Source organism: Acanthochromis polyacanthus, chromosome 8, assembly GCF_021347895.1.
Source record: "Acanthochromis polyacanthus isolate Apoly-LR-REF ecotype Palm Island chromosome 8, KAUST_Apoly_ChrSc, whole genome shotgun sequence".
In the NCBI taxonomy this organism is placed as follows: domain Eukaryota; kingdom Metazoa; phylum Chordata; class Actinopteri; family Pomacentridae; genus Acanthochromis; species Acanthochromis polyacanthus.
Window position 1 is genome coordinate 19,332,729 of NC_067120.1, and position 15,585 is coordinate 19,348,313.

At 40.8% G+C, this 15,585-nt stretch overlaps 1 protein-coding gene across 1 annotated transcript in view; it reads right to left on the bottom strand.

Moving 5' to 3' along the window:
• Positions 1 to 15,116, bottom strand: part of lingo1a (leucine rich repeat and Ig domain containing 1a) — a 158,536-nt gene extending 143,420 nt beyond the window's left edge. The window contains exon 1 of the mRNA XM_051951772.1: positions 14,713 to 15,116. The gene's annotated coding sequence lies outside the window, so the exon portion shown is untranslated. The remainder of the gene's footprint in view (positions 1 to 14,712) is intronic.
• Positions 15,117 to 15,585: the final 469 nt, after the last annotated feature.

The window sequence follows — 15,585 nt, forward strand, 5'->3', positions numbered from 1 at the left end:
AAGCTGCTCGGCCAAGGTGAGTGTGTGTGTGTAGGGTATGAAAGAGCTATTATCCACATGGAAGCTTTTCTCTACATTTCACATATTTTTGCACTGTTCGCCACATCGTACCATCCACAGTCCCAATTATATAAACACTTGAGCTTTGCCACTGTGGAAGCTGCTGCATTAGGGGACAAAGTGTTATTTCTTTCTCTCCTCATCTTCCCTTTCTCCACCCTGAGGGTTTCGTCCACTGTCTGCTCCTGTCGCAACGATTTCTCCACACTTTATGTCCTGCCACAACATTCCGTTTGAACTGAAAATACAGTGCAAATTACTGAAGCAAGGCACTCTGAGAATGTGGCTCCAAGTCGCCTTTAAAGGCTTGTACAGGCTGGGAAATTAGTTGCCACAGAGCACAGAATTAGCGGTTTCTTGCAGCGCTTTAATGTCAGCTAGGACACAGATTTGCAAGGAATATCTTGAACAGTGGACGTAGCATGTTCATTATTTGCTGGAAGTCACTCATCTTGGCAAAATATTAATATTTGAAAACCAAAAAAATAAAAAAAAGGATGACAAAAGAGTGTGTTAAAATGTGACAGAATAATACAGCAGTAGGCTTTCGCGATAGTAGTTCTGGTCTGTTTTGTAAGATCCCATCCCACGTGTTTTTCTTTTCTGCTGTGTCTCCCCCTCATTTGTCTGTGGGTGCCTTCCAACACCCATACCACCACACTGTATAGTACGCCAAGAAAAGATTTAGCCTCTCCCAATGCATTGCACGTCAATGTAGTATGCCAAAAATACCAGCTTGTCCTACTACATCCGGTCTCATTTTGCAGTATGAAAGCCAGCACGCTTTTCTGGCTGTTTTGACCCACAATCTTTTGTGCTGCGAAATACATCGTCTCAGTTGTCTCACGCAAGCAACGAACTTTAGACGGAGAAAGAGAGAGAGAGCTCAGGGAAGGAATTTCACACTGCAGATGCATAATATCATGACGAAGCTTAATGTCCCAATAGTATGCAAACCTACATACTTTGAAAGGGCAGCTGTAATGTGTACTGAAAGGAAGAAGACAAAGCAAGTCAGTTGGAATTCAGGGTATGTGAACAGTACCTTACACGTCCCTTTTCGGTTGCTTTATGTGTGATTTTGAAGCTACTTACCGTGTCTGTCTCTGGTGCTTGTTTTCAGCCTTTTTGATAGCTGCCTGTACCCTGATCATTTCACTAATTTCAGCCTCTTCCTCTCCTCTGCTCATGACCCAGAAATCAATCTTAGCGCAACATCACAAAGGACATCTCAATTCCTAAAATGCATATCGAGGAGAGAGGATGGAGGAGGCTGCCGGAGGAGCTATGATTGGGGATGTGCCGGCGTTAACTTCCAGCCGGAATATGCAAACCATGTCAGGAGAAGGACTGACAAATGTGTGTGACGAATATTATGTATGTCACTCTTTATTTATGTCGTTCTCGTCTGTGTGCCTTTGTCTGTGCGAGTCTTTTATATCTCACCGCACACGTGTGTTAAATAAAATTCAATAGCCCACTGTGTGTTATCATGATCCCTGTTCTGCTCTTCTGACAAAGGTTATAAAATATAGTGGTGTACTAACAATGGACACACGCCACATCACTTCAAAACAGTGCCTCTGAGGCGAAGATGTCTCTTTTCGGTTAATACCTGTAGTCTTGACTCCTCCTTCTTGTAGCTTTGTCTCCTTCTTTTAGCTGTCAGTTCGTCCGTTTACCTGCCTGTTTGCCACCTGTGTTTTCTGTTTTCAGCTCCCCGTTTCTTTTGGATTCGGTTTTCCTTGGATTCGTTTTTCTTCATTTATGGACTGACCCTGTTTATTCCTGGACCTTCTGGCTGCTTTTGTTTACAATTTTTATTCCCCACCCCCATCAGTAAGTTTTATTACGTTAGCTCCATCTGCTTGCGAGTCCCCACAGCTGCATTTGCGTCCTTCTTCCTGCACAATATAACAGCTCTGGCTGCACATAGAAAACAAGAAATGCACTCAAAGAACACAGATGACCATTTTTGCTTTATGTTGCTAATGAACAGACAAACAAACCAACGCTGATCATTACATAACTCAGCCGAGGCTCTGCCTCCTTGGCGGAGAAACAAACACAAAGACACACGACCTGCTAAATGCCTGCTAAACAACAGCAAAACACACTTTTTTTTAGTGATACATTTCACAGCAGTTTCTCTCCATGTTAGACACTGGAGGCTGCACATTTAGCCCATCGTCTTGTTATGCATTTGAGGACATAGTGGTTTTCTGGTCCCCATCACAACTACAGGGAATTAGCACGCGCACCTTGCACTGTAGAGCGAGATCAACATACCCAGGATTTCTTTTTGTTATCTGGCTCCACTAAACTGAACAACTGCAGTCAGGTTAAGTGGTCACACAAAGCTGGTTATCAGCTCAGTCAATCAAACCATGGTTTGCATGGTTTAGGCGACCACCACGCACGCACATGAATGGACTGATGTTGGCAATCGACCAATCACAAATATGGACAGGTATAGAGCTGCAAGTTTCTTACAAGAAGAAATCCTACAGTAAAAAAGGAGTTTAAAAATATATTTTAGGCTGAAGCTGCTGCAGCCAAAATCAGGAAGGGGAAAAAAAGCATACTCCCTTTGTGTATATGCTACGTAGATGCAGTTTCCTTATTCAAAATACAACGTTTAGTTTAAGTATCATCATGCATTATAAGATTGTATGACGACAGTACAGATGTAGTTCCTTTCAGGTATTCACAAAAAAAAGATTTAAAAACAAAGTGATTAAAAAATGCATTATTTTCATTGTGATGTTTTGGATCATTTCAGAAATCTTATGTCTCATTTGTTTGGCATGTTAGGCAGGTTTAGTGTTCTTCAAAACAGTAATTAAATGTAGGCTATACAGATTTGGTGCTTTAATCAGTTGCTGTTGGGTTTGGATTATACTGTCCCACAAAGGCATATAAAACAATGCATCTCAAAAGCTTTCTTATCTTCCCCTGATACTGTTGCACCCTGAGCTACATGTGATCGTCCAGGAACGGTGAAGCCATTTTCCAAGAGAACTGGCTGGTCAGTGGGCAGTATTTCATTATACACTGATCTGTTTTTTCAAACACAACCTGCTCTGAAACAGGTTCAGCATAAGTTATCATGCCCCAGTAAGAAGCTAACCAACGCCGTTCCAGTAGAATTCCAAAATCTGTTTTATAGCACAGACCCCGGCCGTTAAAAAATGTAAATAAAATCTGTAAGACCGAGATGCATTTGGGAAAGTCTTGGCAGAGTTCCCATTATCTTACAAACTACTGTGGTATTGTACCAGTGGAAAACCAGACAAAGGAATTAACAAATCAACACATTTACCTGCATTTTACCATCTTCATGGAATGCTTGATAGACCTAAGTGGAAAATTATGCTGAATTTACTATGGGTTCACCACCCGGCTCCACTTGGACTCTCATTGATATCTTATTTGAAGTTTTCACTCACATTACTGCGAAACACTTTGGATGAAAGCGACCAAAAAACGGAGAATGTTATGCATATTTTTTGACAGTGTTGAAATTAGAAAGGGTTATACTTAGTCTTTCTCTCACAGTCATACCTACACACACACACGCACGCACGCATGCACGCACGCACACAGAGCAATCCATGGCTGTATCCTCTCATACAGTGCAAGTCAGATTAAGAGCAAAGAGGGGGCACTTCGATTACAGCAGTAAAATGACCCGCTTCACACAAAGTTCACCTCATTCTGGTTGCAAATTAAATGTCGGCTTTGGTTTAGAGAGCACAGCAGGTACCCTCACAGAATACCAATATGCTGTAACCATTCGTCTGCATCAACTTTGTAACCCCGTAGGGTTGTTTAACGGAATCAATTCAACTGAGGTTTTGCTTTCAGTGAACTTGCTTTTTCAGGTACACTGATGTATGCTGACATGTGTCACACTTAGATCTACAATAGATGATCAAGTCTGAATCCTTACAATGTGAAAATATAAGCCTGTCTCATTGTCTGACCTACTTAAATCTAGCCGAAATTAGAATAAAAATAAATCATAAGTAGATCAGTATTTTACTAATGCTTTATCTGAACTTGATCGGAGGTCTGAATACGGCATACAGATGTCATATGGCGGATGCTCCTATGCAAACCACAGAGAGGGAATACAGTACTTTAACCTGCCAGTGGAATTCTCAATAATCTACACAATATCACAATATATCAACATCATTACAGAGTTATTGTCCTTCAAAAGCTGATCACCTGTGTGTTTTTTTTTTAAAATTCTTATAAGATCCAGGGCATAACGTTTTGAACCACAGGAAGCCCAGCCTGTAATAACATCTTCTCACGAACCCCATCACAGACAGATCACTGCTGGTTCACCAGTGCCACTTAACTCGCTGCTCTGAGGGTCTATTCCAATTTGTCTTAAGTGTGGAAAGCTCACCTGAGCCTGGTCCACTTAAGGTAGTTACAGCTGAAGACTGCAGATTCTGGGGGCAACCACTACCTGAACCTCATCCATCTAAATCTCCTTTCTGCAGCTCCTACCACTGTTTGGAGTTATGAGTAGTAATGCAGAGATGCTGTCAAGCTATGCAAAGTGTTGCTGGTACTCATTTGCAAACACATGCCACAAACACGTAGCATAATGCACAACCACGTATGCAGAGGCAGAAACGGATAAAGCATACTACAAACAAAGCTGTGTGTACTCTACATACATAACACATGTATGTACTTATTGTAAACAACATTGTTGATGAAAATAACCTACTTTTAGTGGCTGCTTACCAGCTACAAACTACATACGATATATGTAGCCTAATTTAAGGCTTGTAAGTACCGACTACAGACTGCATCAACTATCAGAAAACATCTCTCCTGAGTGTCCTCCAAGGGAAAGAAACTCAGTGAAATCTCTGCCAACGAGGGTAAGCTGGTCTAGACACTGTCATAAAGTGGCTTCCCATGAGAGGCGCGGTATGATAAATTATTACCAAGTGAAGAAGGTGAATCTGATTATTACTGCTGAAACATACTGAGGCATCAGTACCATGCAGTCGAAGCCAAAATGGCCGAAAAAGACAGACGAAGAAGTACGACTGCAAAGAAGTGGTGACTGATGAAATGAAGCGAGAAATCGTTCAGGTTCAAAGCTCTGCTCATTGGACACAGGTGTTTTTATTTCACCATGGATAATTAGCCTTCTGCTCAGGTGGACTCAGGGCTGTGTGATGATTGAAATGAAATGATACCAAAAAAGTCCATGTACTAATAACGCTGATGAAGTTGGAAAGCACCTAGCAGGTGCGCCCAACAGGTGCAACAAAACTATTAGGAGAATGAGGGAGATGTTAAACAAGCATGTCTTTATACACCCACACAGTCCTAAAAAGAGATCTAATCAGGCACTGAGTGAAAATGCCTGTGAGGGAAGGACAATGGCGTGTAGAGGATTTAGACAACTGAATTTTCTCCAGAACCACTGATGGAATTCAGTGACACGAGGGAACGATGTGAAGAGTCAACTACAAGGAAAGTGAGAAGTATTGAAATGCCTTAATTTTTGACGAGAGGGCTATATAAGCAAATAACAGAGATAAAAATCGGTCCTAATGTTTCACCGTGCAACATTCTATAGGAGCACTGAACACACAGGAGACCAACTTAGCACATAGACAACAAGAAAAGCACTCAGAGCGCACTATTGCACCATGGCTTTTCATTCCCCCATACCGCATAAGAAATGCAGCATTTTTGTAAAAATACAGCTTTTTTTATTATTATTTATTGATGATCAGAAATCATGGCAACACAGAATGTGGCCTTTTAATATAGATGTACCCACAAACAAAATTACATTGCGTTGAGCACAGACATGTGTACGTTTTGTACGGATACTGAATCACGTGACCTAAATATGTAGTGAGCGGTGGGAATTGATGGAACTCGGAAACACCTCCAAAGTTTAATCAATTGTTTCTTGTATCATTTTCATTAAGTCCACAAAAGTGGATTTGTAGTTGGATCGCAATCATGTGATCATCAGCAGGCAGCTGACGTTGTGTTCACTTGTTGTGATACGGAAATCCTAAAAAAATCCATGGATCAAGATTATAAGCCACATCACTGCCACAATCTAATCAGCTGGTGTTTGTGTCATTTCTGACCTTCACTGAAAATTTCCTCCAAATGCGTTTGTCCGTTTTTGAGTAATGTTGCTGGTCACATAACTCTGTCGCGTCCCTTAGCTGAGTAATAAAGTTTCTCAACAGTTTTTATCTGCTACTCTTATGATGTAAACATTCTTGTGACCTCAGCCCTGGAAAGCTTTTATATCATCAAATCAATTTAAGTATGACATATCCTTGTATATTATTTTCACCAGCATAGGGGAAATCCTAACCTGCATTTTTATTACCTGTACCTTAATCAGTGGAACAATAATACATTAGTCTTTCAAATCTCTGAGGGCAAAGTCTGTCTGCATATCAAGTGACTCCACATGAGAATCCAGAGCTAAGAGACTAGAGGCAATCTGAAATGCAAAGTGCTGCACATACAATACATTCTAAATCTGTTTTGTCTGTAACCTATTTAACATTGTCACGGTATGCACTGGCCTGCTCCAGTATAATTACATAAAAAGGATGATAAATTTATCTCAACAATTAGCAGGATTCATTGAATTAATCAACACACTAGTGCAAAGCCAGTGTTCTTCTGCCTTGACACTTAAGAGTATTAGAATGTGCTCATTAGCATTTATGAATAAAGGAATTTACTTATTTATTTAAACCTGGACAGTGAAAGAGATTGTCGTGTACAAAAAGGCAAAAAAAACCCAAACAGAATTCCTGATGGAAAAACGGCCAACCAAGATGAGTGTACAGCACTGACCAGAATACTAACGATGACACAGAACTGGCGAGGAAAAGACAAGGAAAGAAGCAACTGTCTGTCACATAAAAACCCTGGACTGCCTGAGCTCTGTTAAAGCACACACACATGGTGACAGTTTTTCAGCAGCTATCGGCCCGGTGGCATTTTTTTTTAAACATCTGTTGCATTTTTTTTGTTTGTTTTTTTGTGTTTGCTGAATTTACATGAGCTCTAAATGTCTGCAGCTCTCAGTTTCTCTTTTCTTTTTCTAATTTTTGTGAACATGAGGCCTTCTTTGACCATTTTCGTGGTATCTGAACAGATATCTTAGTGATTCACAACAAAACTTTTGCAAAGGCCTATGCTTGCAGTATGTAATGATCAGGCTTCATTTGCCAGTTGCCTCGTTTTCTTTCTTTTCACACAGCAAACACCAAACTACCTGCTCAGCTGCTAACAAGCTCACACACATGTTCATTTGACAGTGAAAATGAAAACATGGTGAGTTCATCCACTCTGCTATACCACTATCACACTTATGTGTAATTTTAAAAGCCATCCAATTAACTACGTCAGCCCCTCGTTGGACCAACAGCGACAAATAAGTGATGCCGGTTCTCACCTTCTACACCTCATTATATACCTCCAATGCACTGCAATGTGTCCTTCATGATTTAAAGAAAAAAAGAAAAGTATTGACTTTACATTTCACACGTACTCTTCAAATACTTTCAGATGGCTCTTTCTCCTGACGTGCTGATCCAAAAATAGAGCTCTGGGTGCATCATCCATGATAATTAGAAACATTGGCAGCTTGCTTTAGCCTGTGTTTTCACTCTCAACTGACGTTGATCATAGTGGAGACTTCAGAACAGTCAGGACTGGGAAATGATCCAGGAATGACGCTCGTGGTGGAGGCACCTCTCACCCAGCTGTGCTTATGTAATAGACTAGCTCTTTTGAGCCTGAAATTAATCTAAAACAAATAAATACTATTTTCATGGTTTAATTATATCTGTTTTTTTAGCATGTTTCCAAGCAAGCCGTGAGTGCTGCAGCTTTTGAAATGTCCGTCACTGAGCGGGATTTGTAAAGAGTGTGTGTTCCAGGGTGTCAGAGTAATGCACACAATGGGTGAGGGACGAGGTCTCGGCTAAAGTGAAATGTCGTTTCTGAATTTACCTCCAACTGTGAGCGTGTGCGTCCGTGAATGGGTGGATGGCGAATGACCAGTTTCAAGCTTAAAAAGTGAGCCGAGAAGGCAATATTTTAATAATGAGTGTTTGCAAGTCATCGGCATGACTCACTGACATGTAACGCTTTCTAAGTCTCGGCACACACGGATCATTCATACACATGGTCTCAGTTTTCTTCACACATTAGGGCAGACAATTGTCTAAAATATATAACCTGTGGAGACTGTGAAAAACACCCTGAACCGCATATTGATAGTGGATCAAGGGGCGCATTGTGTTGCCTAACAGGTGTGGAAATCTCCAGCACTCACACGCACGTCACAAATTGTGCAAAAACTGGTCTGAGAAATTGCATCTGACATTTAGTCCCACGCTTTTTGACAAAAGCAAATTGATGGTGGGCTAAGCCGAGCATCACAGTGGAGGAAATCTGAAATTAAATTAGGAGAAAATGTGTGATAGTTGGCAAATATCTGACACGGAGCTTTCCAGTTGGCTAATTGTGACTAGGAAGGACGTTGACTTAGTTTGGTGAAATGCTTGTTGTTTGCTGTTTTTCGATGGCCACAGGGATATACAGATTTACCATAAATATAAAAGACCATCTATTAATACAAAGCTACAGCTTGACATGTTAAAGACTAGCAGCTACAAAGCCTCTCAATGTTTCTTCACTCAGGGGCATCTGGACAATCAGTTGAGATTTCTCCAATCCAACCTCCTCCCTAATTTCAGTAGGCGTCTCGGTGCGTGTGCCAGCAATCAAAGAGAATCTATTGAGCTTCAACCCAGAAGGATTGCTTGTTCCTTTGTTCGGCTGTTAGCAATCGACTGGCACAAACAATTTTGACGAAACTAATAGTTGAGAGGAAAGGCCAAAGACTTTGCAAAATGAGACTGAAAGATGATTTACCACAGCAAGGCTGCATCTTTGAGGCAAGGCAAGAAAATATATAATTCACAGCAGAATTGTCATATTCAGAATTTCTCTTCAGGTGTATCTGACACAATGCATGCATATCCCCTCCTCAGTAACACTCTCTGTTGGAAGCAGCTTCACTCAGCTGTGGCTTAGTGAGACAAAAACTGTATTTCACTGTGTGACACAAAAGGAAGAAAGCTGATGCTTCTTTTTCCCAGTGTGATTCTGATGAACACAAGCAGCGCTGGCTCATGTGCCTCCATTTTCGAGGTGTATATCCACAACTCAGGGAGCAGAGGCGTATATTATTCAAGTGCATTAAAGTGCCTTTTCAACAAACACTCTCCACATTATGATCAATAAAAGCAGCAGTGTTGTGTCCCAGTAATTACAGTGCACAGGGCATTTTTTAAATGGAGGCCAGGCTTCATTAAGGAGATGAAATTAGATTATTCATAACGAGATTAGGCCTGCTCATCATGTCATAGTGCAAACAGGTTTGTACACGTCGTAGTTCTTGAATTATACCATAGAAAAATGATTCCGAGTTGTGATAAGCATCTTGTCTTGCCTGTGCACCAAGCTTAAGCTTTACAGTTTTCGCAGCAAACGGAGGCTGTACAATGTACTCTCCATGCACAGTGGGTTCTGGTGTTGTCATTACATTTCTCCCATCTTCGTGTGATACTTGTGATGCTCCGCAGTGTCCATTAGAGGATAAATCACTGTGCTGTGCTTGGTTTAAAAATACCCTGATCATTGAGCACCTGTGCTTTCCTACTTCCTATTTCAAATAAACAAATAAATTGCACTTTACAGAGGCTCGCTCTTATGAAATCAGGCACATTTTATCGAATGCAGCAGCTCACCATGTCACAAGAAAATAAATAAGCCCCACATACAGTGAAAAGTGGTGTACTTACGGTAAAGACACTCTTTGCCTTGACATGCTGTATCTCAAATTTTCTAGTCCTGTATGTCGGGATCATCTGAGTGTAAATGGACAAATCTGTTCATCTAAAAAGACAGCATTGGCTGAATGCAGCATATGTTTGCTTACTTCCTCTGACGATTGTGCAAATTATCAGAAAGTAGTCTAATTATAGTTCCAGGAAGCAACTAAAGCCCCATTCACACATACAGTTGAACACTCAATTCTTAACTTAAAGAAGAAGAAAACAAGTTCCCAAGCTGAGATAAGTATGTAAACGATGTGTTCTATGGGCCACTCATTGTAATTCTGAAAATGCTGCAGTGCAGATGCAAAAGATCCCTGTAATCTAAAGTGTAGTGTCAGAGATGTTGCACATGCCACCCAACAAACTGTACAGTAACTGTCTACCTACTGGTTTATTTTTAGTTGTCTAAACAGATAAACTGACTAATGCAGATTATTAATTTGCTTATTCATCATCAAGAACGACAGAAACGTCTGTGCTTTGATTGAATTTCCCATTGAGGCAATGCATCTACAAAAGAAATAGGGCAACAGAGGAGGCATTTTAATCCGATTTTGTAGGACAACAAAAGGTCAGTGAGGGGTGAGTCTTTTCCTGTGACTGTAACATATAAGAATCACTACTGTGTTAGCCTAGTAATGCATCAAACTACAGCGGATAAAAGCTGTTCCTGAATTATTTATGCAGCTTCCAATTTATACCATTTATATTTGCTCAGCCAGCCAGAAAAAACTCAGGCAGGGGAAGTGAACAAATAGTGCTCTCTCATCCTTTACGAACAACTGCTGAGTAATGTCCTCAACCCCTCAACGGCTGCACACTACAGTTATGTTTGACAAATGTTACCTGAGTGTGTCAGGGAGAGAGAACTAAACAGTGTGCTTCAGAAAAAGTTTTTAATTTGGTATTTCTTATCACTGTCTGTTGTGTTTAGAGTGAAAAATTATTAAATGTTTAACACAACTTAGGAGAAATTACAGTAATGTTTTTTTTCTGTTTACAACAATGCAAAATTGATTTTTTTCCCAAAAGGAAAATTCCTGTATCTGAAGATGTAAGCAGTAATTTTTTTTGCAATTTTACCAGATGTGGACAATGACAGTGAGTGTGTATACAGTGTTATTAAATGGTATCTAAGCTATGTGAAATATTTGATTGTTATTCCTGCTGCTTTCGATACTGCAGGTGTGGAAAAACACTGAAAGATTCTCTTAGAAATTCACATTACTCTACAGGTGGTGCAGATCAATTGTATCCTTGTTTTTCAAAAACTGCAGCAGACGTTATAACTGTTGACTCATTGTTATGACTGCTAGTCAAAATTGAATTTCTGCAGGTTTATATTTTATGTCGAATGAAAGGTGGAGACAATAAAACAAATGTTTTAATTTTGTTTCATTTTGTTTTTTGTCAATTCTGAAAAATTAAAAAAAAAAAAAAAGCCCCACCACTGTTTTAGCTGCAATACAAGTGGATATTATTTCAGCAAAAACATCCAGCATTTTCTTTTGTTGTAGTAAAACGGATGTGCGGATTAATCAGCTTTACAATGTAGGGATGTTCATTAGGGTTGAACAGTGACACAGATTAGACTCAGAATATTTAGTCTGATTGTATCTTTCTGAGAACTGTCTGTTCTCATGACCTTTTCCTCAACCTAAACACATAGTTTTGGTGTGTAAATTCAACCCAACAGTGAGTGAAAATGAAACTTTAATCCAAGAATAATGACTCCATATGGCACGCGAACCCCAGCCTTGGGTGAAAGTCCTGTTGTATACTTATACATCCATCTAAACCTACTCCCACCTGCTCCTAAATTTCAACATCCAATCTCTGGAAGTTATTGATAATATCAGAAGATTTTATTTAACTATTTTTAAGGCTTTCGTTTCGAACTGTACTGCATTATATTTAAAGTTATGCCAGTTGTTCACCCAGTGCATCCATTTAAAAAAGGGAATATAGAATTCTTCATTACAAACCCCTTAAAAAATGTCAACAATGAATTCTAAAACAGGTTATAGGATGTTGCATACTTTAGAAGAAATTAACTGTAAGCTTTGCCAAATGACTGCATCTGTTTTTTTTTTCCTGCTGTAGGCCATAAATAGTCGTTCTCAAGTGCATCAAAGTTTGTTTAACTGAATTAGTTTCAGCCATCATATAGAGACTTTTACATCGATGGATGCAACCTCAGCTATAAAGTGTTTGGATTTGTTTACCAGTAAATTGGAGATGGCTGGCCCATCAGCAATCAAAAATGCACTCAAAATAGTTTCACATTATGTGTTAAATCGCGTCTCGCCAGGGAGCACACTGGGATGAGACACTCAAATCCATAGAACTTTGCAATGCTAGTGCACCACTACGGACACCATTAGCTGTGAATTGCTGTAACTAATTTGCCAACTTCATTTCATGCATCATGGTAAATCATGAAACCACATCGGTAATAACCATTATTCGCTATAATGGCCTTGAGAATAACTGCCTTGGAAGTTGAGGGAAAATGAGTAGTTAATTTCTCATTTGGTGATGGGCAGTATCAGTGCTTCTTGGCTGTGGGTGGAGAAGCATTCATGGGCAGCGTGAGTCACTCTTGGATGCAAGTCACCCACTGCATGACAAGCTTTTACTGCAGCCGAGTAGGGCAAAAATGACTCCTGATAGCCACATTAAGGTACATCCTGTGCGTGTGTGTGTGTGTGTTAGACTCAGTGAGAAAGAAGGAGACATCACTTCAAAATGTACAAAATAAACTCAATCAGAAGAATACTTCTGGTTCAAAATATGATGAATCAGCTTTGAATTTAACAGCATTGCCTTCTGGGATATCTTCCCAATTCAATCTTTCATCCACATTAAATCTTTCATAAAAGCTTCACTTAGCAAAAATCAGATCCATGTTGTTTACTTTAAAACCCATAAATCCATACTAATACGGCACTGAAGTATTTCAGCTTGGCTCTTTAAACTGACAAACAATCAAAACAGTGAATATGTGATTCACTAATTACACAAACTCATTCTGCATTTGAGCCAATCTGCCTGCATACTTGTCACGACCATTGCCAATGTAACTAAAGATCTGCAATACAACCAGAGAAAGCACGAGCATGCACCTGTGTTTCAATAAGCGGCAGTGTAAGCCAACCTTGCCCAAGTGCTGGTAAGGAATTATAAATAAAACAGAAGAAGGTCTACCTAAGGTGGGGTAATCTGATTTATCTTTTATTATTTTTCCATCCTCTGGTGTTATCATGGTTTCTCCTCTGAAAGAGGAAATGTGATAAATATTGATGTCCTTTACAGGAAATGCAACCAGGCATGTGCGAGATGCAGGTCCTGATCTATCAATCACATGTTTTCCTTTAGGGAGTGTGGGTGTATGTGTAAACTGACCCCCTGCCAAAAGTCTGAGCCTCAGAAGAAGTTTGCCTGTCTTAAAGCTCTCTCGGAGGCGTAATAGGACGCTCTCGCCTGCTCAGTCTTTCCCATCTATTGTCTCTGGCTTCCTGTCAATCTTTACATGCTGTATTCTCTCTCATTTGTTCTCTCCCATCCCCACCTTCCACCAGCAATCTCTGCCTCTCTATCTCTCTCTCTTACCAGCACTAGCTTCCCCTTCTCTGTCTTTCTCTTGGACACCAAGATCTCTCACCCTCTCTTCTAACAATCTCTTCTCTCCCTGTAGAGTTTGTAGAGACTAGAGTGAGAGATGAACAGAGAATAACAAGACGCCAGATAGATAAAAGGAAAAAAAAATCCAGCATGACAACCAGACCAAAATAGTAACATCAACTTTGCTTCCAATTCAGAAAGTGAGGTGGAAAAAAACAAGTGAAATAAACACAGCATCTTTATCAATTTCTAATTCACATTATATACTGAATGCCTTCCCCTTACACATTCCTATGATCTACAAGTCAGCCATCTCAAATCAGTGCCAGATTATCTTGTTTCAAGTCAGAGCTGGTCTCTAAAGGCCCCATCAGGTAGTCAAGTCAACGTGGTGGGAAGCTGCAATTTCACACCTCAACTGAAGCCAAGGATGTCTGCAAGAATATGTGGAGGTATGCAGGCAAGCATCCAGGGAAGGAATCTGAGTCCCACTTTGTCGCATCACACCTACATGAACACACAAACACACACAGACTGCACGGATACAAATTCACACATTTCCTTGCTTCTCCTCTTTGCTCTGAACAGAAGGCAGCACACGCAGAAATACACTTATTCATGTTTAATTCTGCACACTATCAGAATCTCCCCCCTTTAAAGATGAAGTAGCTCACTGTCAGCATTCGTAAATGTGCAAAACTAACACCACTCCTCACAGGTAGGCTATGCAAAGTTGTCTGCAAGGAGCTGGGAGCTGGAAATAACAGCAGATCAATAGCAAGTAGCAAGTGGAGCATCCCCCCAGCTTCTAACAGCATGAGCAACGCTGCTGGTGTCGGCACACATTTCTGTTCCCTGCTCCTCTCCCTTACACTCTCTCAGACTCCCCAGCCAGCCCATTCTCATTTTCACCCTCTCTCTATGTCCTAAATAGCATGCCCTGCTTCATTTAACTGCTCCCTCATTCCATAATGTGTGCTGCCTGCACCTGTCAATATGTCATGAAAAGTAAATCAGGTAGGGAGTGCAAGTAAAGGACACAGATATACAGAAAGAGAGTGTGAGAGGCAGAGTGGGAGAGAGATATCCTTACCAGAGCTGTAACGAAGGAAATCCAGAAATTGCTTGCTTCATTCCACAGTGGCTGCTCATTAAATCCAATATACTGGGGAAAGGATTGAAGATTCCATCGAGATGCTGCCCCAAGAGGAGGAAAATGAGATTCTTGAATGGAGGGATTTTGGAGGGATGTTAAAAAATGTGGTAAATATGCATCAGGAGAAGGATCTGATATCCAAGTCCAGAGCACTTCATGAGTCCTTCCCGTCAGCTGCGGAGCCACACGTGTATACACACTGACACATGCGGTTCACACAGAGAACCACACACGGACACACTCGCACTCACACACACACACACACACATATATATATAGGGAGGGTGTATCCTGTGTTAGTCTCTGCTAGGCTGAAAGATTGAGGGAGAACGAAGGAGGGATGGAGACAGGAGGAAAGAGAGACACGGAGGAAGGGAGGGGATCTGGAGGAGGGCAAGGTGGAGGGAGGAGCTGCAGTATGTGATGAGAGATTGAGAGAGGGGAGGGGAGGGGAGAGCCTCTCCATTCCTCCTTATTTCTCCCTCAATCTGAATTGCAGTGGGAGCTGCACAAACGTTGCAGCGGGAGTTAATGAAATTATTTCACCATATCTCCATCTGAAAAGACTGCGGGTGATTTTGAACAGCCAAATATGGGGGATGAAAGCGAAAACCACGGAAGCTGTTCCAGTCTGATCTGTTTGTGTACCCTAACGCTGAGTAGCGTCCCTTGCTCGTGCACAAAAGCCGACAGATAAACAAGCTGGGAAGATGGCTGAGAAAGATGGGGACGGGAGGAGGTTGATGCAATGAGTAGATATCCAAACACACCCTGGGTTGGAGGGTTACCGTATATCAACTAGCTTTGCAA